General features: G+C 36.3%; 1 long non-coding RNA gene across 1 annotated transcript in view; it reads right to left on the bottom strand.

Moving 5' to 3' along the window:
- LOC138705228 (uncharacterized) overlaps window positions 1–26,120 on the bottom strand; it is a 70,463-nt gene that overhangs the window by 38,330 nt on the left and 6,013 nt on the right. The window contains exon 2 of the long non-coding RNA XR_011333672.1: window positions 12,084–12,257. This is a non-coding gene — a long non-coding RNA (uncharacterized lncRNA). The remainder of the gene's footprint in view (window positions 1–12,083; window positions 12,258–26,120) is intronic.

The raw sequence follows: 26,120 nt of genomic DNA on the forward strand, positions 1-26,120 counted from the left end.
TAAGTAAATGGGAAGATATTTACAAACCATTTTAGTTGCATTGTATTCCTCACACTTCAATTCCTTCTCAACATAATCTCCACCATTATTGAGGCATTTATCGAGTCGTGGCACAAGTCTTTCTATCCCCTCATTGTAGAATTCGCCCGCCTGTGATGTCAACCACTCCCACACTGCTGTTTTCACTTCATCGTCGCCATCAAAACGTTGACCACCGAGGAACTTCTTGAGGTGCAGGAAGAGATGAAAGTTACTCGGAACCAAATCCGGGCTGTAGTGGGGGATCGTTAATTTGTTCCCAGCCAAATTTCGAGATGAGATTTTGGGTGTCGTCACCATCAAAACGTTGACCACCGAGGTACTTCTTGAGGTGCAGGAAGAGATGAAAGTCACTCAGAGCCAAATCTGGGCTGTAGGGGGGGGGGGGGGGGGATGGTCAATTTGTTCCCAGCCAAATTTCGAGATGAGATTTTGGGTGTCGTCGCCATCAAAACATTGACCACCGAGGAACTTCCTGAGGTGCAGGAAGAGATAAAAGTCACTCAGAGCCAAATCCGAACTGTAGGGGGGGGGGGGGGATGGTCAATTTGTTCCTGTCCTCATGAATTTTTTCATCGACAGCACGCACCAAAACGTGATTGATCAAAGATGGCCGTCCGGTACGCTGCTCATCATGCACAGAGACGCGGCCCTCATTGAACTTCCTAACCCATCTCCTGACCATTCCATCACTAACGGCATCATCACCAAACACCTCACAAAGTTGACAATGAATGTCAGCTGGTTTGATGTTTCTCGCATTCAAAAAACGGATAACAGGCCGCATCTCACAGTCGGCGGGGTGGTCGATCACTTTAAACATTTCAACTGATCACAACTAACCACACACACGGACTGAAGCTCTGAAACTGCATGCACAGCTTGCCTGAGGACTGAAGAAGAAAACACGCATGCGCAAAATAACGATTGCAGTGATGTGACGACTATAATTGAAAACGGAACTTACTTTAAAAACACTCCTCGTATTTTCTTTTTTTCTGAGATCTTTCTACCACAAGGCGCAACTTTTTCGCACTATCCACCTTCATTTTTCGGAAAAAAGAAAAATTCTTCGATACACCCTACTGTACACAGCTCCACAGGGTGATATTATATCTTATTTATGTGAACTGCATATCAGAAGCAGGGCAAGACACCAGTGACATTTATACTCCTCGCTGTATTCAACTGAAATCTACTGTTTTGGTACGAAGTTCCTGCTTATGGTTATCAGGTTATCACGTATTACACAAAGGATTTACTGTTTGAGACAACTGAAAAAGTACTAATCGTTTTCTGATTTCATGCAGATTTTATTTTGTGAATAAGATTGTGTTAATGCTTATATTTTCAAGTAAGTAGAACAAGTCGCTAATTTTAAGTACTTGGGATGTGATGTAAGTTACAAAAAGAATAATGATATGAAAATAAAATTATAATCATTCCAAACAGTATGTGGTACAATTAATAGAACTTTGAAGAATAAAAGCAGGAAGGAAACAAAAATGAAATTCTACAATGTAATGGCTGTCCCTACTCTTTAATATGGAAGTGAAAGCTGGGTTACAACAAAACCTGAAGCTAGTAAAATACAAGCGGCAGAGATGAAATTCTTGCGGAAAGTAAAAGGATGCATGAGATTAGATTAGAAATGAAGATATCAAGCAGGAACTAGGAGCATGCCCACTAAATGATAAAATAGACAATTACAGACAAGATTGGAAATTACATGTAGAGAGAATGGACGACTACAGACTTCCTAAGAAAGCAATGAATTATAAACCAAAAGGACAAAGAGATCAGAGACAACCAATGAAAAAATGGAGCGACCTTGAAGCCGGAACTGACAATTGCCCATACCATGAAGTGAAGAAGAAGAAGAATTTTCAATTAATATCATGCATCACAAGTACAATTAGGTTAAAAAAGAATAGGCCGACTCTTATTAGTTTAAATGTAAAGTTTTTAAGTAAACTCACTGCGTTCAAAGGCAATGCTGTGATGTTTGTTCCGGTTGATTCTTTGATAGTGATCCGTCTACAATGCAGCTAGTGCAACGAGGTGATATAGCATAGGGTAAAGTTCCTGATTTGGAAATCAGAAGTTGTAAGTTTGACTCTCGGCAGGATTAATCTTTATTATTCTATTATTTTATATTTTTTAATGAAAGGTATTTTAGTATTTAGTAGTATTTATTTATTTAACCTGGTAGAGATAAGGCCGTCAGGCCTTCTCTGCCCCTCTACCAGGAGATTCCAACTACAACATGAACAATAAAATTACAATTAGTATTAAATTTATAATTACAATTACAAATAACATTACAATTAGTATTAAATTTACAATTACAATTACAATAAAATCAAAGTACGAAAAGATTATCTGAATAATTAAAGCTAGATAATTTATCATAGAGAAACAAAGAATATTTTATATTTACTGAATTACAAATTTAATCTAGAATAACAAAATTATATAGTGATGAAATTACTGGATATTGAAAGGTATTAGTGGAATTTGTTAATAAATTTGGTTATGCAAATCTTGCATACATACTACAGCCCATCATTTGTGGGCTATTATTAGGCACGACCTGACCTGTATACAAAATGAATAGTCGATTTTCTTTCTTGAAAATCAGAAGCACATCATTTATAAGTAAACAAAGTTTATAGTCAGTTTCATGTGTTCACCATACCATCTTTACTACAACAACAACAAAACAACAACAACAACAACAACAATAATAATAATAATAATAATAATAATAATAATAATAATAATATTCCCAGACTCTTATATTTTGCAGAAATTAATAATTGTATGCGGTATTACTTATGTAAGTATAGCCACGCTACACGGGGGAAATTACAATTAAATATCTCAATAAATAGGAGACTACAATTGAGGCGCACAGTTCCAAAATTATTTTTTATCTCTTCATAGTAAGGATTAATGCACTCTATTAACCTATATATCAATAATGTTCAAAAGAGCTCTACATAGCTATAGTGAAAAAGTTCATCTGAAAATAGTAACTTTTCCAATATCCTCTAAATCCATTCTCTACTTTTCCAATATCCTCTAAATACCAAGCGACTTTTCCAATATTCTCTATAACCAGCATCTATTTTTTGCATATTCTAGTAGTATAGGCCTACTGATTGTGAGATCTGGCTCTTGGTATGCCTTATCATGTTTTTCAGCCAGGTAGGATCTTTTGTAGATTCCATTGTGATATGTGTGATTGTTCCATACATTTGAAGATATTTAATCACGATATCCTTCTTTCAAAATTAGAAAACATTGGTACCGGTATTAGAGGAGTTGTACTCAAACTCTTTCGTTCATATTTATAAAATAAGATATCAAAAAGTAAAAATTGACAATTATGATACCAATTATAAATTGATCGATATTGGAATTCCACAAGGTAGGCTACAGTATTAGGAACAATCTTATTTATAATATATTGTGGCACCCATCTGGAACGTTCTGGTCGCGTCTGGTTACGCGCGCATCTAGTGAGAAGGAAAGCGTGGGGAAACGGAAACTCGAGCTTCGGTAGGCGCCGTAGCACGGAGCGAGTGAAGAGAGCGGGGTAAACATCTGGAAGCAGATCTCTCTCGAAGATTCCGAAAGCCACGCAAATCGAAGATTCCCGAAGTTATGATGTAATAAATAAAAGCGCGAGTCTTCAGAAATCAGTCGTGAGTCAGTCAGTTAGTTTTCAGTCAGCCTTCAAGTCTTGGACAGCAGCAAGCAAAGTGAACCTGAGTTCGACGTGCAGTGAACTTGAGTGAGTCCGTAACTGTGGCAGTGGCCAGGCGATGGTGACGTACCCGGAGGATCTGAGTTCGATGTGCAGTGAACTTGAGTGAGTCAGAAGAACTAGCCAAGGCAAGCGAAATGTGAACTGAGAACTGACAATTCTGTTCTGCATTTAGTGCTTCGTGAAATTTAATTTAAATTAGGAATACATTGTTATTCTTCTCAATAATACACGTGTATTGTCATTGTCGTCGTGTGGAGTGCAATAACGACTATTGTGTTGCTGTGTTGAGTGGAATATCCATTGATGTAGGGTGAATTATTAAGAATAAAAGTCACATTGTTGAAACTACCTATATTCCATTTTCTTTAACAACGAAAGGTTTACCTCCATCTATGAATAATAATTATCACTTAGTAATAAATAATATTTCATGTAATGAATTAACAAATAATTATTGTAATTGTTCACATCTAACACCTTTCACACAAGCCAAATATTTAGGAATTATTATAGATCAGCATTTACGTTGGGATAAACTAATTGATTTTATGTGTACAAGTATAAGAAAGACAATTTATAAATTCAAAATACTTCGAAATTTTATCACTAAGGAGGCACTGAGAATAATATTTTTAGCTTTAGTACAATCACTAATGCAATATGGTATAATAAATTGGGGTGGATATGATTGTGAAACTTGGACTCTCACTTTGAGAGAGAAACAGAGGTTAAGGGTGTTTGAGAATAAGGTGCTTAGGAAAATATTTGGAGCCAACAGGGGTGAAGTTACAGGAGAGTAGAGAAAGTTACACAACGCAGAACTGGACGCATTTTATTCTTCACCTGATATAATTAGAAACATTAAATCCAGACGTTTGAGATGGCCAGGGCATCTATTACGTATGGGCGAATCCAGAAATGTATATAGACTGTTAGTTGGGATGCTGAGGGAAATAGACCTTTGGGGAAGCTGAGATGTATATAGAAGGACAATATAAAAATGGATTTAAGGGCAGTGGAATATGATGGTAGAGACTGGATTAATCTTGCTCAGGATAGGGACTGATGGCGGGCTTATGTGAGGGCGGCAATGAACCTCCGGGTTTCTTAAAAGTCGTAAGTAAGTAATTAAGACATTTCTCTTTTGCCTCTTGACCGCAACAAACAACCAGTGACCTTATTATCTCCCTCTCCTTACTGTGTACGCTAAATTAAAATTAAATTATGGTTTATTTAACCTCGCTCGGAACTGCAGAGGTTATATCAGCATTGCTGGTGTGCCGGAATTTTGTCCCGCAAGAATTCTTTTACATGCCAGTAAATCTACTGACATGAGCTTGTCGCATTTACACACACTTAAATGCCATCGACCTCGGCCGGGATCGAACCGGCAACTCGAGTATAGAAGGCACATATAACCTTGTTGCATCTCGTATTACTAACGGCCATTGCATAAATATGTCTCCACACAACGCAAAATTACTGTAAGTACAGATCACACTAAGCAAGCAAATGTATTTTACCAACCTCGTAGACCATCCTTTCCTCTCCTGCCCCGCTACCTATAGAAGCGACCCTTCTACACCACGCACCTCTCTCTTTTAGCTGCCCAGATAAGTTTCACGGACAGTACTCAAAGACCAAAGTCTATTTTCCCATTAATTGAGCCTAAATGTCATACAAGTGCAGCTCTTAAACATGGTGCTAGTTTCGGCCCAAGACTTTATAATAAAATTACAACCATTTTCCAAATTTGAAATATTTTAAAATCGAAGCTTTTAAAAAGAAATTTATAAAATTATTCATGATATATAATATTAACAAATGTATGTATTTTTTTACCCTTTATTTCTGTCGACTATATTCATCTTTTTATTAACCCTTGAGAGCTAGAGCCTGTAAACTTTACGTCATGGCTCGCGCAAGGTCGATTCGACCGTGCGTGGAAATGAAGCGGAATCTATATTTTTTGCTAATATCTGTTAGCACAAAAGTTACAAAAACATTATTTAACTGCAGTTTATTCATTAACATCAATATTATTATTACAAAAACATTATTTAACTGTATTTTATTCATTAACATCACTGTTATTATGTATTAAAAAGAAGATGAACATGCCAATATCCAAGTAACCTTGAGTGTTCTTTATACTGTGAAAAATATATAAATCACATTATATGTTAAATATTTTCATCAACGTCATGGCCTGGTATAGGAGTAATACAAAAATATGATGGTATTTCCACTTGTCCTATTCATTATAGTCATTATCGGTGTGAAATAGGCCTAAATTCAACAAACACAGAAGAAAATAATATTAGAAGATGAACTCACTTAGTCACATGACCTCACACGTATTACATATCTTCATCACTATCACCATCGGCACTTTCTTCAGGATTAGCACAAAAAGTGCAAGTTGACTGTGTATGTTCTTTGCAGATGAAGTGGCGTCTTAGGCTTACGATTTTTCTTCCAATCACAGAGATGGCACCTTCCTGGACCCTCATCTTCTCCAGATGGAGGTGGATTTCTTTCTTCGGCAGTTCCAGTAATTTCTCTGATGTTTCTCTTCAGTTGACGCGGCAGATTTTCTAGTTGCAGTCTTTCAAGTAGATAATTTCTAGACAACTCCTTGCTGAGTGTTTGTAGGAATTTTCTTCGAAACATGTCAAATTGGCGAATATTGTGTTTCAGTATAATGAAATTACTGATGCCTGCTATGTTCAGTAGTGTAAAGAATAGAGTTAGAGGCCAGCGGTTACTGGTTCTTGCAACTGAATACCTAGCCTTGTACTCGTCCACCATGTCCACTTGAACGACTTTGCAAAAATAAAGGGGGCACCTCCCTCTTATTTTTTCTCAGCGTTCCAACTAATGTTAACTTGTGAGTTGTTAGAAGTTCATCAGCAAGCGGCACTGAAGTGAACGAGTTGTCAGTGGTGACGTTTCTCCTGGATCCACTGATTGGCTGCACCATCCTGTTCACAACACATTTAGCAGAGTTATCAACTTGGTAGGGCCCTTCAGGCTGCTTACCAGAGTAGACTTCCATATTCAGTGCATAAAAGGTTCTTGCACATGCCAGAGAGAATACCTTTATTCCATATCTTGCCGGTTTTGTTTTTATGAATTGTTTGAAACTGCACCTTCCCCTAAAAGATTCCAACATCTCGTCGATAGTGACGTATTCGCTAACAGTAAAATTCTCGGAGCATTTTTGAACAATTTGCTCAAAGAGAGATTGAATAGGAGCAAGCTTATCAACACTTCTGTGCTCTTGTCGAGTATTTGAATCATCAAATCTTAAAACTGTCACCAGGAACTTGAATCGTATCTGGTTCATACAAGTTCTGAAATAAGGAACACCTGTCTCATCAGCAGACCAAAGGTCGAACAGATTCAGATGAGATGCTCTCAAAACTCCAGCCATATAAAGAAGCCCTATAAAAGCTTCCATTTCAGTTCTCGTTGTATTGTGTGCATCTCTTGGGCGGCTGTAATTTGGACGCACTTTTTCAATTTTTTCATTTGTATGTCTAACAATTTCATCAATGATAGTGTCAGTAAAAAATAACTTCCAACACTGGAATGGAGTCGATGCGCTCCTTGGTACCTGTTTTACACCAGGTATAAACCTTATTATATTACATTCGCCAACACGTCTGTTACGTGGTGGACAGTGCATTTCCCATGTTGTTACTCCATCTTTCCCTGTATAAATTGGACCTGGAACAAGGTTTACTTCCTCATCTGCTGATTGAGCAGAGTCTGTGTTATGATCGATTTTTTCAACCATATCTTCTTCTTCAACGTCCGATTCAATGCTATCAATTGGTCTGATAATTTCTTCTCCACGGAACAATTGTCTTCTGACTGCACCAGCTTCCCTTCTTGTTTCTTCTTCCCGGGCCATTTCCTTTTCTACACTATCAATAAGGTTCCTTATCCTTTCTCCCTCTTCATCCATATTTCTACACGGCAGTGTACGCGGATCAGTAGTGAAAATAAAGTATTACACTGACAAAAACGTACGTATATGTGAAAAGTTATAACTACAAGAAAAAACTACATTATACTTATACACCAAGTGAAACAATACGAAGTTGCGTAATGACTCGCACACGGTTGAAATGACCAGGTCTGTATAACAACAGTTTCAAATCAAATTGACCAATAGCAAAGTGCATGAAAACAATCACATCTTATTCTGGAAGAGACGAATGAAAGGTACTGAAGGGGTGAGCGGCAGAACTCAAGTGACCTTGAAGCAGAAGCTAAACATTTATCACACCCGGTCGAAAAGACCGTGCGCGAGCTCTCAAGGGTTAAATATCACTGGCTTGTCTGATTGTCAATTAAATGTGTTTTTTCTCGTTTTTTCTCTCTCTTTTTTTTTTTTTTTGCTCTTGTGTATTATTTATTGGTTTGAATTAAGTTACTTACTGTATTTAGTAAACTGCCTTTGTAAATTTTATGTTACATTATTGGCTAAGAACACACCGTACACGAGCCTAGCTCTTATAGTAGTGGCTAGAAATATTTTTGCTTTATAATTTTAATTTGTACTCACTAGCTAGCTAGCTAGTTGAATAAATAGATACTGAATAGGAATGATAGAAAGTAGTAGGAAAATTGTAGTAAAGTAGAAATATAGAATAATATTAGAACAAGTACTGAAGTAGAAGAAATATAGAATAATATTAGAACAAGTACTGAAGTAGAAAATAAAGTGTAAATAAGGAATAAAGATTAAGGGGTATGAGCATAGACTCAGAGATGGGGTTAAAGTTGAGAAACTAGAAGGAAAGAGAATATAAATGTAATAAAAATACAAATGAAACGTTAAAATGATAGTAATGTAAATGCAAACAATTGTGATGATGGCACCATATATAGAAATGTGCGGGCCACCACTACATGTAGATATCTGAAACAGCTGTTGACAATAAATATTCATATGTACGGGTACTGTGATACAAATATTTAAAATAATATATATTTCAGTCCTTTCATGCAAGGGAAGAGGAAGGTATATGGTGTTTAGGAAATGTTTACTGGTGAATTATGAGTATCAAAATTCGGGAAACACTGAAAATAAATTTAATCATAAAAAACATATTCATTGTACAGTTGATGATCATTAGGTTAGAGGTTAGTTCAGGCTTTTTAATGCAGCAGTACTACTAGGCCTGATGGTGGTGGTGATGATATTAGTAGTAGTGGCAAGTAGCTGTTGTATTAGGGTGGTGGTGATGATATTAGTAGTAGTGGCAAGTAGCTGTTGTATTAGTGTGATGATGGTGGTAGTAGTGACAAATAGTAAATTGGTCAGCTATATTTTCACTAATTTGTTTGCATTTAATACAACCAAAAACCAGAAGTACTGTACAAAACGCAAATTACATAATCAATTCACAGATTCTGAAAGAAAAGCCTTATACAGATGCCGTCTACGGGTAACTTTTGGCAAACAAAGAAACAAATGGTAGGGAAGTGATAAAAACGGAAGAAAGTATATAAAGATTATGAGAAATAAAGTACCCTAATACAATAAAATACAGTAGATATTAATTGACTTACTAAAATTCTATTTCACTTATATTAGTTTCACTAAAACGTTTGAAAGGAGTCACCATTTCAGTCGACTATCTATGCGGGAAACAAATGGCTATCGCAAAGCATGTTTTATAGTACCGGTACCGTAAAGAATTTGCGGTTTGAAATGTTGGCAAACAAAGAAACAAATACTAGGGAAGTGGTATAAATAAGCAAGTGCTAGGGAAATGATAAAATTGTAGCAATAAGCAGCCATGATTGGTTGAGGCACACATTCTTTCGTAGTGTTTTATTGGTCAAAAGTAGTATAACATAGTAAAAGTGTAATAGTCAACATAATTGTTGTGGAACATCATTCCGAGAAAGAATAAGGCCCGTAACACACTATAGCGAGAAATATGAAATGCGTTCGTCGAGGTATGGAAAATGCTTTCCTTTAGCACGGAGTAACGCTCAAAATAAGGCATATCTGACATTGGTCGGCTAGCGATTTTTTGAAGACATGGCTACACCACCACCTATATTTCCCACTCCCACAGGTAATCTAACCTAATTATAGCGTATAAAATTTATATTACGTGAATGAAATTGACCTATTAATAGAAAGTCAGCTGTTCAAATTTATGTAACTTTATTTCTATCAGCGCATATCAAACCCAAAGACCTTGAGTAGTATTATATACAAGGTCTTTGATCAAACTGCCTTCCTTATTGCGTAATAAAATTCGTGTTTTACGCAAATCAAGCTCTCAAATATAACTACTCCCTGTAAAGTTGATTTGAATTTGATTGGATCGGTGTCCGGTAGAGTTTCAGGGTAGCTCAGTTGGTAGAGCGTTGATATATTTAACTGAAGGTCCCGGGTTCGATGCCCAGCCCCGGAACAATTTTTCCTTCGAAATTATTCAAAATTCGTGTTCTAATTATCTATACAGAGATGGCTTCACTGTGTAGCAACATATTTCTCTCTAAATAACTCTTCTTGGGTTCTCAGCCAGGTGAGTTGGAGATTTGCTTAAAAGCTTTCGACGGCTAGCTCTGCCATCTTCTTCAGGGAATGAAGTGATGTGGGGCCATGTCTAGCCGATATATATGCAATAGTAGGGCTTCCCGCTGTGGGCCAATCAGAAGCTAGTTCCTAGTCCTGACCGCCAGGTGCATTCTGGTTGGCGGAAGCGGTAGCCAATCAGGAGCTACTTGCTGGTCCTGAATGTCTGCCACTCAAATTCATTTGGCCCACCTCGAGTTTGATCTATGTATGAAAAGAGGCTTAGTGCAGGAGTCCAATGATTGGAATGATGAATATTAGAGAAGAGGAGCTCAGTGTGTGATTGCTCGCACCTACAGTATGTAGCCAAAATATCTTTGAACACGCAACTCGGCTTTGTCTTGTTGCAGACCACGAAGAAGAAGCAGAGAGGGAGTGTCTATCTGTCTGTCTGTACGCGGTTTGACTAAATTCCAAAATACATAAAACCCTATAAAGAAGAACATACTGTTTTATGAAAATCTACATATTTCCACACACTCGAACATGCAAGCTATCAAACAATCTGTACAAACTTTATTTCAAGAATTAAGAATTGCCCGTTCAAGACGTTATGAAAACGCAAGACTTTAAGGGGTTAGATACAGCTTAAAGGAGTAAAATGTTGGAAATATTCAACATTTTTTTCCTCCATTACTGTATCTTGTACAATAAAGAAAATTAGTATGTGTAAAACACTGTCCTTCTGCTATACGATAAAAATATTTTTACGATTTAAAAGAAAAATATTAATTTTTTTCAAAATTCAAAATTTACTGTGCAGTGATGAAGCGTTTCCCTCATAACTCAAAAAGTATCCAACATTCTGCGATGAAATTTTTGTGTGTATTTATGCATATCATATCTCCAACAGGGGCGTATACTGGCTAAAGGGTTTGGGCTACCGCTGACCCTATTATTACACAAAATATATCTAACAATTACTTTAATTTTAATTACTATGGTAAAACTAATAATACAAAATTATTACATTATGTTATATTATAAACTTTTTCTTTTGTAATTTCCTTGGGCTAGCCCCGGTAGCCCGCAAAATACGCCCCTGATCTCCAACATGATGCAAAATTACTTCTATGCCTTTGACAGACTGTCTGATAAAAAATAAATTAATTTAAAAAATGGTCAAATATCAGTATTTTCTTCTAACAGAAAGCAAAACAAATATTATTTATTAAGCAATGTAGTTGAAAGAGCATGATATTGTAAACATGAGTTTCAGCAATAAAATAAAAGAGAGAGAACATGAAAAAGTTAACAAGTTTATCAGTCATGAGGGAAACGCTTCATCACTGCACAATGAACTGCACCATTTTCAATTTTGGAAATATATATATAATTTTTTTTTAATCGTAAAATATTTTTTTCACATAGCAGAAGGACAATGTTTTATACATACTAATTTTCATTATTGTACAAGATACAGTAATGGAGGAAAAAAAAAAAGTTGAATATTTCCAAAAACTTCACTGCTGTAAGCTATACCTAACCCCTTAACATGAATATTTCTCAATGCCAAAGCCTTACATTTCTAGAGGTATATAATCTTAAACCCTCAGTTTGCTGCTACTGCAATGAGGACCAGGAATACTGTTGGAGTAATAGTTCATGCTAATTGAATTATTTGACCTAATAAAGAAGGTGAAAGCATCAAAGTCTTACCTTGATGGCGAAACGTTTAGTCTACCACAATTACTTCCGCTGGATATTCCATTCCATTGCCTGGTATTCTGATATAGCCACATGTTCCACTGAGTTAGTTGCAGGGTTCCTCTTAGTGGGCTGTATGTCATTCTTGGCGTCGATGCCTTCCCACTGCATGGGCTCCTGTTGTTCCTGAAATATTTCAGAAATGTGGAATAATAAATGAACAAAATTTAATTAATGATAGAGGAGTTTTAAGAGTTATAAATGCCGTACTTTCGCTCACTTTAGAACAAAAGTTGTTGTTGTTGTTTTCTAATGCCAGGCGTTCGACAATAAAGTCATTTGACCTCTTGCACTCCAATACTTTTCAATGATATTATCATGGCCAGCCACTGAAGCACAGATTTTGAGGTGTTCCGAATCCATTTCTTGGTTTGAGTTGCACAATGGACAGTTAGGGGACTGATATATTCCAATTCTATGCAGGTGTTTGGCCAAACAATCATGGCCTGTTGCCAATCTAAATGCAGCTACAGACGATTTTCGTGGTAAATCGGGAATTAACTGTGGATTTTGATGCAGAGAGTTCCATTTTTTCCCTTGGGATTGTGTTATTAAATTTTGTTTGTTGAAGTCTAAGTATGTAGATTTAATAAATCTTTTCACAGAGTAATATGTAGATTTAGTAACAGGTCTGTAAGTAGCAGTGCTGCCCTTCTTTGCTAAAGCATCCACATTCTCATTTCCCAGGATTCCACAATGGGATGGTATCCATTGGAATACAATTCTTTTATTGAGTGATATTAATTGAGAGAGCATTTTAGTTATTTCTGCTGTTTGAGATGAAGGTGTGTGTTTAGAGACTATTGATAGAATAGCTGCTTTGGAGTCTGACAATATAACTGCATTTTTAAATTTACTGATGTGGTATAGAAGATTCCTGAGACTTTCACTTATTGCAATGATTTCTCCATCAAAACTTGTTGTTCCATACCCAAGAGATCTATAAAGTGAGAAGAGACAGCATGTAACACCTGCACTGGCACCTTGTTCTCTGGAGATCAAGGATCCGTCAGTATATAAATGAAGCCAGTTTTGTGAAGGGTATCTAATATAACAATAGAACAAAAGTAAAGTGGGGTGTTGTATGATGTAGATTGTCGCAATTAAATTACTCTTATTCTTGAATGAGTGGATTCTACGAAACATTTAGAGTTCACCTTCTCTGAAAATTTTCCCTGTCGCAGGTAAATGTCTCTGTAGACCTACAATATTGCGAGAAATTTCGATGATCAAATCAGTGAATTACATGTAAATTCCTGGGACTGTTTCGGAAGACTTGTAAAGGCTGCATAAAATTTTCCGAACGACTGGAATTTAATTTAACACAACTAGTGATAACCGGCGTAGATGGAGTAGGAAAAAGGACTCATGTGCTGGGGGTCTGAGTTTGATTACACTCTGGCTGGTAGATTATTATGTGCATAATTTTTTTCTCTCCACGATGTTGGAAGCAGTGCCGAAAATGCAGTGCAGCTTTTCACATTCGAACATGGAAAGTCCAGAAAAATACAGTCTGTTCGGAATTGAACAGATTACATCAGCTGCTTGTTTATGCTCATGGCGTGAATATGTTAGGATAAATTCCACGAACTATTAGAGAGAACAGGGAAATTTGATTTGAAGCAAGTAATGAGATAGATTTGGAAGTAAATCCCGAGAAAATAAAGTAAATGGAAATATAAAAATTGGAAATTTATGCTTTGAGAAGGTGGACAAATTCAATGCATTAGAGCATTCGAGGCCTAGGGGTTCATTTCCCTTTCTACTTTTCTGTTCCTAGTGCTGACCTGCTATGGCATTAAAATCGTCCTCCAGTGGCTTAAGGAGGGAAAGCTGGTGATCAACAAGATCTCCCAGCTAGGTCCAATGGACCCGTCGACCAACAGCAGGTGTGGTCCTCCAGACATTCTGGGGGTTGTGTGTGAATGAAGTAGCCACCAAAATGTTAAAATATGGTGTTCACTTAAATCGGCTACAACTTGCCATTTTTCACTCCAATATCTAAAAATATTGGAGTGCAAGAGGTCAAATGACTTCATTGTCAAATGCCTGGCATTAGAAAACAACAACAATTCAAATATCTTCGAGCAGCAACAACAAATATAAATGCCACTCGAGATCTGCTTAAAAAAAAAAAAAAAACTAAAATTTATAATTTATAAAACAGCTAAATTACTGGTTCTTCAATATGGTTGTCAAAATTGGATTCTCAGTTTGAGAAAGGAATAGACGTTAAGTGTGTTCTAGAATAAGGTGCTTAGGAAAATATTTGGGGCTGAGAGGGATTACGTTACAGGAGAATGGATAAAGTTATAAATGCATTGCATTCTCCACCTAACATAATTGGCACATTAAATCCAGATGTTTGAGATTGGCAGGGCATGTGGCACGTATTAGTTTTTACTTAATTTGTATTTTATTATTTGATCCAGGGAAAATACTCGGCCTTCACAATAATTCGGAAATTCACAACTATTACTATTCCTATTATAATCATTGTTATTATTATTATTGTTATTATTACTATTATTATTGTTATTATTACACAACGCAAAACTGCACACATTGTATTCTTCACCTGACAGAAGTAGGATCATTAAATTCAGACATTTGAGGTGGGCAGGGCATGAAGCACGTATGGGTGAACTCAGAAATGCATATAGAGTATTAGTTGGGAGACCAGAGGGAAAAAGACCTTTGGGGAGACCAAGAAGTAGATGGGAGGATAATATTAAAATGGATTTAAGGGAGGTGGGATATGATGAAGAGACTGGATTAATCTTGCACAGGATAGGGACTGATGGCGGGCTTATGTGAGGGCAGCAATGAACCTGCGAGTTCCTTAAAAGCCTATTCTGTGCAAGATTAATCCAGTCTCTATCGCCATATTCCACCTCCCTCAAATCCATTTTAATATTTTCCTCCCATCTACGTCTCGGCCTCCTCAAAGGTCTTTTTCCCTCTGGTCTTCCAACTAACACTCTATATGCATTTCTGAATTAATCCATCGCCTACGTGCTACATGCTCTGCCCATCTCAAACGTCTGGATTTAATGTTCCTAATTATGTCAGGTGAAGAATACAATGCGTGCAGTTCTGCGTTGTGTAACTTTCTCCATTCTCCTATAACTTCATTCCTCTTAGCCCCAAATATTTTCCAAACTGGTAATTGGAATTAGGTACAATAGTCTATAGTGCGATAATATGCATATTAGAACTGAAGCCTGTATCGAAATGAATGGCCACCATTTTCAAAAATGTGTTTAAATATCCATATTATGATTATTTTTCAATTTAACTTCATTCTCTATAGTGTACGCTAATGTGTTGTAGACAGTATAATATACACTGCATAATGAATACGTCCACATGGACAGCTCAGTTCGTGAGTAAAAACACTCATTGTTAATACAGTACTGTATTTTGATTAAACAAAACCTAATGAAAATTATCGAACTCAAAATCGCGATATTTCCCAGTTTACGTAAATGGATGAACTACTTTTCTTCCCTCCTATACCTAGTAAAGTGATGTTTGTATTTTACGCCAGTATAATTGAACTGCAGTCGTGGAAGGGGTTAGCAAATGGTGTTTCCGGTTCTCAACCGTTAATGCAAAGGTATAGTCAGGTTAATATTAGAAATGTTAGTAAAAATAAAATGATGTCCCTGTATAACCGAGCCTAAGTCAGTAGAATCAAATCCCCATCTTCCATTTTTAATCTGTTTATATTGTTATTAGAGGTGATGATTTAAGCAATTAATTGAATCAATTAACTTATTAATTTTAAAATCTGATTAACCTATCAACCGTCTTTTAATCAATTCTGCAAAACCCACAAAATCGTATCCCCCCCCCCCCCAGCATCATAGGGTTCAAGCTCCGGCTGAACTCATATTTTATGTGAAACATCATGCCGAGAAGTTGAATGCTGATGATCTTTCTTTGGAGGTGTTTTTCGGCCTCTGTGAACCCTCCTTTGCTTTCTCCTGTTTTCGGTCATTTTCTTGCTTTTGTGTGGCAGTTAGTCGACACTGTTATGAAATCTTCTTAAAAATAAATTTTTTATTTAACAAATTTCATTTTTGCATATTGTTAGGAATCATTAAAAGTTTCCTAAAGAGTATTAGTTCGTTAGTGTATGTTGAGTGACTCACGCGATATTAAATGTTTAAATGGTGAGAGTAAAATCATTGATAATTTTGTCGGTTTTCAAGATTTTTCAGTGATTCTTCTTTTTTATTGTGTACGCATATTTCTTCTTTCAAATAGTATATTGCTCTTGGCTCTAGTCAAAGCAGGCACAGAGTTTTGTGAACAAACATAGGTAACTAGAAAGTCACTTTTACATTAAAACCTTTGGGGTGCAATGCGTATAACCTAGGTGAATTGGAATGTACTCTTCATTTCTTCTGACTTGGGTATAATTTTCATTAAATAATTCTGCTTGAGACCTTTCCCTGTTGGGCCCGTAACACACTTGAAGAGTTTTCGCTGGCGAGAGGTGTGTTGCGAGAAAGAGGCGAAGAGCCTTCCTCCACACACTTGGCAAGTTCTCGCTATCACAGATCACAACTCGCTATGATCATCTATGCACTGCCTTCATGCAGAAAACATTTATCTGATTATAGTAATGACTCGTTGGGGGAAATATTATAGGTTATGTATTTACATATATTGTCGTACTAGCCTCATGGTCTAGTGGTCAGAGCTTCTGGCTATAGTTCATGAGGTCCCGGGTTCGATTCCCGGAATTTTTCCTTAAAGGGGATTATTCCTGTGTTCATCCATGGTCTGGAATTTAGGTTAAGTTTAGATTTAAGACCTCTCCTGGCACCACATTATCATAATCATCCTATCACATCATCGGGGTAATGTAACTCCGCCTTCCAGGTGCCCCAACCTCAGAAGTGGGTTACAACTAAGCCATGGCCAGGAGAGAAGACCAGAAATGTCGAAAAGACAACATGGTGGCATTGGATTAAAAAAAAATATATATATTTTCCAAAGAACCTTATTCTCAAACACCCTTAATTTATGTTCCTCTCTCAAAGTGAGAGTCCAAGTTTCACAACCATACAGAACAATGGTAATATAACTGTTTTATAAATTCTAACTTTCAGATTTTTTGATAGCAGACTAGATGACAAAAGCTTCTCAACCGAATAATAACACGGATTTCCCATACCGGTATTTATTTTGCGTTTAATTTCCTCCCGAGTGCCATTTATATTTGTTACTGTTGCTCCAATATATTTGAATTTTTCCACCTCTTCAAAGGATAAATTCCCAATTTTTACATTTTTTATTTCGTACAATATTTTGGTCACGAGACATAATAATATACTTTGTCTTTTCGGGATTTTCTTCCAAACCTATCGCTTTACTTGCTTCAATTAAAATTTCCGTGTTTTCCCTAATCATTTCTGGATTTTCTCCTAACATATTCAAGTTATCCGCATAGAGCAAGAAACTAATGTAACCTGTTCAATTCCAAAACCTGTCTGTTATCCTGAACTTTCCTAATGACATATCCTAGAGTGAAGTTAAAAAGTAAAGGTGATAGTGCATCTCCTTGCTTTAGTCCACAGTGAACTGGAAAAGCATCAGATAGAAACTGGCCTATACGGACTCTGCTGTAAGTTTTACCGAGACACATTTTAATTAATCGAACTAGTTACTGGTACTTGTGAATACCAAATTCAATAAGAATATTATATAAATCTTCTCCCGTAACCAAGTCATACTTATGCCTTTTTGAAATCTATGAGTAGGCCTAACTGATGTACGTAATTATATAAAATGTGGTACCGGTAGTTAATTGTTCTGTTGAGTGGGATGAATATGTTCGTTTTTAAATGTCACACATGTTTTGTATAATTATTTGGTTTTAGTGGGGAAAGCTGTAGCCTCAATTCTATTTCTGCATTTAGCCTATATCCTCTCTTTCCATCACAGCTTCGTTACTTACTCTGTCTATTACTCCATCCTTTTCCATATTCACATTTCAAATGCTTCTATTCGCTTCTCTTCAATTCATCATAATGTCCATGTTTCTGCCCCATACAATTCTACACTCCATACAAAGCACTTCACTAATCCCTTCCTTAGTTATATTATAATAATTATTATCGTTGGAGATGTTTCATGTACGGTATTTATTGATTCGCACTTTCGTCAGTTTGTATATATTTTGCGGTATATCCAAATTTAAAATACTATTTAAATACAATTTACTATTCACAGAATTCCACACTTTCAGAAGCACTGCATTATACGATTTATTTTGTTTGTACTTATTGATAAACAAGGATGGCCATAAAACATAGTACCGTAATGTATTAAAACCATAAAATCTCATTGTCGTCAGTAATTTTTAAACTGCATAGTGCGTTCGGTAGTATTTTAAATGTGCCTGTCCAGTCGAGGCTTAATTATCAGCTCCCAATATACACATTTATTCCCAGAATCGTCATTGACGCCATAAAACGTAAATGTTTTTATCCCCTACTTATTGTTGCAATTTTCAAGCAGGAATCTTAATATTAATTAGAAAGCTTACCTCGGTGGGAAGAGATTCATCCTGGTTGTCCCATGGGAATCGAACCGAGCTCCTCAATACACATACTATACATAAAGTGCTATCTTTGCTTACTGTAAATGAAATCAGAAATCATAATGGCGGTCCAATATGTCATTTGCATTGTTGAAGACATCATTGTTACGCGTTGAGGGATGAACGCGAATTCCATAGAGAATGAAAAAATGGATCTAACGTCAGTGAGTAGAAGTTGTAGATAATAAAATTGACATGCTTGGCTTGAGAACTTTCGACCTGATTTTAAAATGTAGTCAACCGGCAGTAAGGGAATTTAAATATTGTCGTTTTTATATTTAAAACGTACCTATTTTGAAGTTTTCTGAAGAAAGTGATATAATATACATTTTGTAATGCAGTTATGTATTGCATTCGTATTACTTGATTTTTATGTATAAAAATCACAAATGTTTACTTTTTCCGAGAATATTAATTTCAAAACTCTTTGGCTTAGAGTTCTTCTTCCTCTTCTTTTATTAATTTTGTATCTGAAACTTCATTCTATACTACGTGTATATTGACTGCGTTTCCATAATAGATGAATCTTAATGTTGCGACTGTGCAGTTCTTCCCACGTGTTTGGGTTTTAAAAAATTACATTTTCTTCGCATATGTCCCTATTTTCTCTGAAAAAAGTGAAAGTGGACAGTTGAAATGTCACCGTTTTTTTTTTGTCATATTACATTATTTCAGTCATGTGGTAATTAACGTACTGATAGAAAATATCGATTGAAAATTTTCAGTGAATGTTACTTATGTCCCGCCCACTATAGGAGACATAGGCCAGTTTTACACTAATCCTAAACATCTTGACGGGATAATAAAAGCCTAAACTAACCAGTCCACACCTGTGGAGTAACGGTCAGCGCGTCTGGCTGCGAAACCAGGTGGCCCGGGTTCGAATCCCGGTCGGGGCAAGTTACCTGGTTGAGGTTTTTTCCGGGGTTTTCCCTCAACCCAATACGAGCAAATGCTGGGTAACTTTCGGTGCTGGACCCCGGACTCATTTCACCGGCATTATCACCTTCATATCATTCAGACGTTAAATAACCTAGATGTTGATACGGCGTCGTAAAATAACCCAATAAAAAAAATAATAAACTAACCTAACCTAACCTAACCTAACCTAACTGCGTCGATGTCTATTTCAAAATCGGCGGAAGTTGCTCAACGCTTGTTTAACTAATATTCGTTCAGTGGGTGGTGGATACTCTACATTGACCCAATTTTCAAATAATAATGCAAAACAAATAGATTAATTCAATATTGGATAACTGGAATAAATATATATTTCCTTAGTAATTTCTTTTAAAAGTAATGTTGATAATTAACATTGCATTCCAATTTTCGAAGCTTACATTTTTGGAAAATTCAATAACTTCAATGGAAATAAGAGAATGTTCATGAAATACCATTATTTTTTTAGCTATATAAAACGTTGTGCTTTAGTACAGTAGTTCGTTTTATTATACAACAAAACAAAATAATGTAGTGAACTTTATGTTTTTATGTTGTACTAGCTGAAAGCACCTTTTTTGCTTCTATTTTTAATTAAACTGTTTAAACTTTTAGAAACCAATAATATCGAAATTAAAAGCAAAGGAAATTAGAGCACTATCAAATCTCGGAAACTCAAATATAAACAAAACGAATTGCCTTTACTAAGCTTTTCTAGTCATTGAAGATGAATCTTTACATAGTGTCATGAATTAATAAACTTCTTAGCCAAATGCCTATCAGGGTCTACTCTATTTGAAACAGTTATAGATCAGGCACCGAAAATAATATATTTAATCATGTGTCATACGTCCAACAATTTTTTAATTTTTATTTATTTATTTTGGTGTAGTAATACCATGAGACCTTCACTTCTACGCCACCAGAAACACTAATAAAATAATATAAAAAATCAAATTATAAACAAAGTAAAACGAAACTAAAATATATATACAGTCTACAGTCACACCCAACTTTAAATGAGTTAGCATTTTCTTGAAGTTCAGCAAAACAAAAACACACCCCTAGGTACCTGTATTCCCACTAGATGTTGACTCAATGTTCTACAGATCATCCATGTTGAATCTTTCGTACACTACTTTTAACACTTGAATATAAATAATTGATTAAATGGCGCTCTTACTCGTGTTAACGAGTAAGATCGTCATTTAATCAATTGTTTCTACAGATCTTACATTTTATCTCTGCCTGTCAGTGACCGTTAAATTTCAAGTGGATTATCTTATTCGTGGGTGTCAGCATGTTAAAAAGCATTACAATCTTTCTGCCGTCTTCTTTCCTCTGCACCATAAATGTGACGTTGTACAGAGGCAAAGATAAAATAATTATATGATCTGTACATTGATCTGAAGCTGTGCTGACATAAATTTCACATAATTTCATGTCTATGTGTGCTTTCACTTGAACTTCAGAGACAGCTGACACAAATAAACTTCGGGGCTTCTACCGCATTGTCTTGGTGGCTGACGTTTCGACCGCTGTGTTGTGGTCATCTTCAGAGCAGCAGGATTAAGGAAATAGTCTGCGAGCTCGTATATACAGTATATATATATATATATATATATATATATATATATATATATATATATAGTAGTCTCGATTGGGGAGTACTTTCTGTGATAGGTCGTAGGTTCTCCTTCTGGCATCTGATTGGTTCTTTGGTTCTTCGTTGTCCAATCCGGTTAAGGTCTGTATGGAGGGGAGTATCCATATTAAAGACTGGCCCTCATAAGGTCCGAAAGAGTGACCATGATACTGTGCCCAATGTCCGGATGAAGGGGGCGCCGCATACATGTGGAGACCTGGTTTCTCGTTCCTAAGTATGATCTTGGAATAGACTTCCCCATGAGTTGCTGAGTTGTAACCCATCGTCCTTGTTAATGTTGTTGGGATGTAGTTTGATGTGGAAGGCTTCTTTGACCAATCTTCTGTATAAGTTGTCTTCTTTATCTATTATCTTGATATTGTCGAATTCGATGGCGTGGCCTGAATCTGCTGAGTGTAAGGCTATAGCTGATTTTTCGTATGGTCCGTATTTGCAGAGTCAGATGTGTTCCTTCCTTCTATCTTCCACGGTACGTCCAGTTTGGCCTATGTATTTTAGACCGCAGGAGCAAGGAATCATGTATATTCCGGCTGATTGGAGGTATGGAAGTTTATCTTTTGACTTTGACTAATGAGTGGGAGATCTTGTGTGAGGTGTTGTATACCGTCTTGATAATTGAATTTCCTCAGTAACTTCCCAATTCTGTCTGTGGTTCCTTCTATGTATGGAAGGAAGGCCTTCTGTTTCATGTTTCTAAGTTCAGGATCTTGTTCGTGTGCTTCTGGTCGTGAGTTCTTGTATGTGGACTTCCTTATAATGTTGATGTCGTATCCGTTGTTTTTTAAGGTTTTGTGTAAGAACTGAAGTTCTGCTCATAGGTTGTCAGAGTCACAAATTCTATGAGCGCGCTCGGTGAGAGTTTTGATGACCGATCTCTTGACTCCTGGGTGGTGATGTGACGAGGTGTGTAAGTATCTATTGGTGTGGGTAGACTTCCTGGAAACCGAGTGGCCGAGAGCCATCACTTCTCTTCTTAACCAGTACGTCCAGGAATGGGAGTTGATCGTGTTCTAATTCCATGGTGAATTGTATGCTGGGATGCTGTGTGATGAGGTTGATCAGGAACATGTGCAAGGTTGCTTCACTGTGTGGCCATATCGCAAATATGTCGTCAACGTATCTGTACCAATGTGAGGGTGATGGTTGTATATTGGTTAAAGCTTCAATTTCGAAGGCTTCCTTGAAAATGTTGGCTGCTATGGGTGATAATGGGGAACCCATCGCCAGACCTTCATTCTGAGCATAGAAGTTGTTTTGGAACTGGAAAAAGGTTGATTGTAGACAGAACTCTGCTAGTGTTGCCCTTTCTGTCGGCAGATCTTGAGCTATGAGTTTCTGGTGTATGATGTAGGTGGCTTCGTTGACTGGAACATTGGTGAACAGTGAAGTTATATCAAAACTGACTAGTAGATCTCCGTCCCGTAGCTTAATTTTGTCTATAATCTCGATGAAATGGCCTGATCCTTGATGTTGGATTTGATCTCTTTAGTGAGGGGTTGGAGCTTCGTAGCCAGAAAACGAGCTAGGGCCTGAGTAGGTGAATTGATGGCACTCACTATCAGTTGGAGGGGGGGGCGCCTTCTTTGTGGATTTTGGGAAGGCCATGTATTATCGGTGTGGTGTACCCTATTCGTAATTTCTTCTTTGTGTTATCATTAATGGAGGTGGCTTGTTTGATGAGTTTTGTAGTCTCTTTCCGTATCTTGTTGAGAGGATTGGTCGCCAGTTTCTTGTAGGAGTTGCTATTGAGGAGATTGGTTATTTTGTTATTATATTCTGGAGCATCCATGAGGACCATGGAGTTGTCCTTGTCTGCTAGTAGGATCACAATATCACTGTATTTCTTCAGGCTGCATAGGGCGGAGTGTTGGTCCTTGTCCAGGTTGGATGGAGGCAGTTTGTTGTCTTGAGGATTCTGCTTGTTTCATATCTGATATTATCCGCCTTTTCTCTAGGTAGATGTTGAATCACTGTTTCCACTCCGGCTACAATGTCAGGTATAGGTTTCTTCTGTGGGGTGATAGAGAATTTACCTTGTTTCTAGTCTGAACCCGTTGGGGTGTAATTCATTGTGAGCCAAAATTTATCTCTCTATCAGTCATACCAAGATTCAGTATATATGAGTACATACATAATTTAATTTATATTGGAAAATTTTTTACCTGTTGACCGCTCTATACCCGCTTATATCATACTCAATTTTTTTTAAATATGACATGAAAATATTATCTACTAATTAGCTCAGTACGTTTAAAACCAATATGGTTGAGAAAGAAAACGCATATGAAAAATGATAATTTACTCTTCAAAGTCAGTTTACTTAGAGATTTTAGTATTGCTAATCTCTACCGAAATAGAATGGATATTCTTGTAGATCAATTACCCCTTCTTGATAATGTTGAAGATGAATGGTTGAATATGAAACAAATTTTAACACAAGCCGCCAAAGAAAGTTTGGGACAAAAAAAGGCGTGGTTTAGAAAGAAAGGCTTGCGACAGTGGGATGATGACATAAGCAAGATAATTGCAGCTAAAAGACAAGCATTCAATAAGTATATCTCAACCAAGAGAGAAGAAGATCAAATTGATTATCATAAGAAACGGGCAATTGCAAAGAGAGAAGTTCGAAAAAAACATAGACAGAATTGGATAAACTTTGTGGCATACTTAGAAAATGATATTACTCGGCCTCAACCACAGACTTATAAAATTCTTAAGAAATTAAATTGTGAAGTAAAACATAATCTAAGAATAAATGTTATTTCTCAGGACAATTGGTTACAGTATTTTCAACAACTATGGTCTACATCAACACAATCTCTCACGCTTCCATTTTCAACTAATCCTTTAATGGAGTTAATTTCTATGGATGAACTACAAAGAGTCTTGGCTAAATTGAAAAACAATAAATCTCCAGGAGAAGATTTAATACATAGTGAATTATTTAAATATGCTAGCCATAAATTTCTACAAAGATTTTTGAGATTTTTAAATTTGATATGGGAGGGACAAGGATTTCCAGAAAGCTGGACTAAATCTATTGTAATCCCTATACATAAGAGAGGAGATTTGAAAATTACGGATAATTATAGAGGAATAAGTTTATTGAACGCAGGATATAAAATTTATGCAAATATTTTGAAAAACAAACTCAATAAGCATTATGACAATATTATCAGTGACGAACAAAATGGTTTTCATCGAGGAAGATCCTGTTGTGATGGATATTTCGCATTTAAATTACTGGTTGAGAAACATAGAGAATTTAATTTAGAAATGCATATGGCATTCATTGACTTTAAAAAGGCTTTTGATAAAGTCAATCGGAATAAATTGCTTCAGATTTTGGCAGATGATCAAGTACCTCAACAGATTATACAAAATATTTACAATATATATAAAACAACCATCATAGCAATTCGAAGCAACAATAAACTTTCACAGTGGTGACCCATTTATAGTGGAGTACGACAAGGCTGTGGCATTTCACCACTTCTGTTTATTATATATATATAAACAGAATCGTTCAAGATTGGCGACAGACAGGACATGGATTTATTCCAATTAATCGAAATTTGCAGCTTGATGCTTTACTTTTCGCTGATGATTTAGTTCTCATGGCATCAACTGAAGATGATTTACAATATTCAGTACACAATTTAAATAAGGTCAGTGAAAAATATAACATGGAAATTAATATTGAAAAATCGAAAATCATGTCATTTTGTGGGAAATTCCCTGTACCAAGCAAAATCTGTTTGAATAATAAAATAATAGAAAGAGTAAATACCTTCACTTATCTTGGCTATACACTATCACCTTATGATGTGTTAGATATTGCTGAAAAAATATGTAAATATAATAAAACAATGGGGATCATTAATAAAATCATGAAACCTTCACTAGTACAAAGATACACAAGAATAGGCTTGTATAAAACCTTAGCACAGCCAGTATTAAGCTATGGTAGCGAAGTGTGGACTGTAAAGAATAAAGATGTCAGTAGAATAACAGCAAGTGAGATGAGGTTTATGAGAGCAACAGCTGGATATACTCGCTGGGATCATAAAAAAAATGAGGACCTAATGCAAGAACTTCAAACAGAACCCATTACGCAGTTCATCAGCAAATATCAACTTCAGTGGAAGGGTCATCTTGAATGAATGAATCGATGCAGAATTCCAAAAGCACTGCTTCATTACCATCCATTAGGCAAAAGATCTCTAGGCCATCCAAAGAAGAGATGGACTGAAAATTCTAGTTTGAGACCGTAACAGGCCACTTGGCCTAATACTTGTTAGGAAGATGATGATGACTTATGAAAATACAATAATTGTAATTATTATCTCACAAATTCTGATCATATTACTTCTATTACTTACTTACTTACAAATGGCTTTTAAGGAACCCGAAGGTTCATTGCAGCCCTCACATAAGCCTGCCATTGGTCCCTATCCTGTGCAAGATTAATCCAGTCTCTATCATCATACCCCACCTCCTTCAAATACATTTTAATATTATCCTCCCATCTACGTCTCGGCCTCCCTAAAGGTCTTTTTCCCTCCAGTCTCCCAACTCACACTCTATATGCATTTCTGGATTCGCCCATAAGTGATACATGCCTTGCCCATCTCAAACGTATGGATTTAATGTTCCTAATTATGTCAGGTGAAGAATACAATGCGTGCAGTTCTGTGTTGTGTAACTTTCTCCATTCTCCTGTAACTTCATCCCTCTTAGCCCCAAATATTTTCCTAAGCACCTTATT

Source organism: Periplaneta americana, chromosome 8 (assembly GCF_040183065.1).
Source record: "Periplaneta americana isolate PAMFEO1 chromosome 8, P.americana_PAMFEO1_priV1, whole genome shotgun sequence".
NCBI classification, from domain to species: domain Eukaryota; kingdom Metazoa; phylum Arthropoda; class Insecta; order Blattodea; family Blattidae; genus Periplaneta; species Periplaneta americana.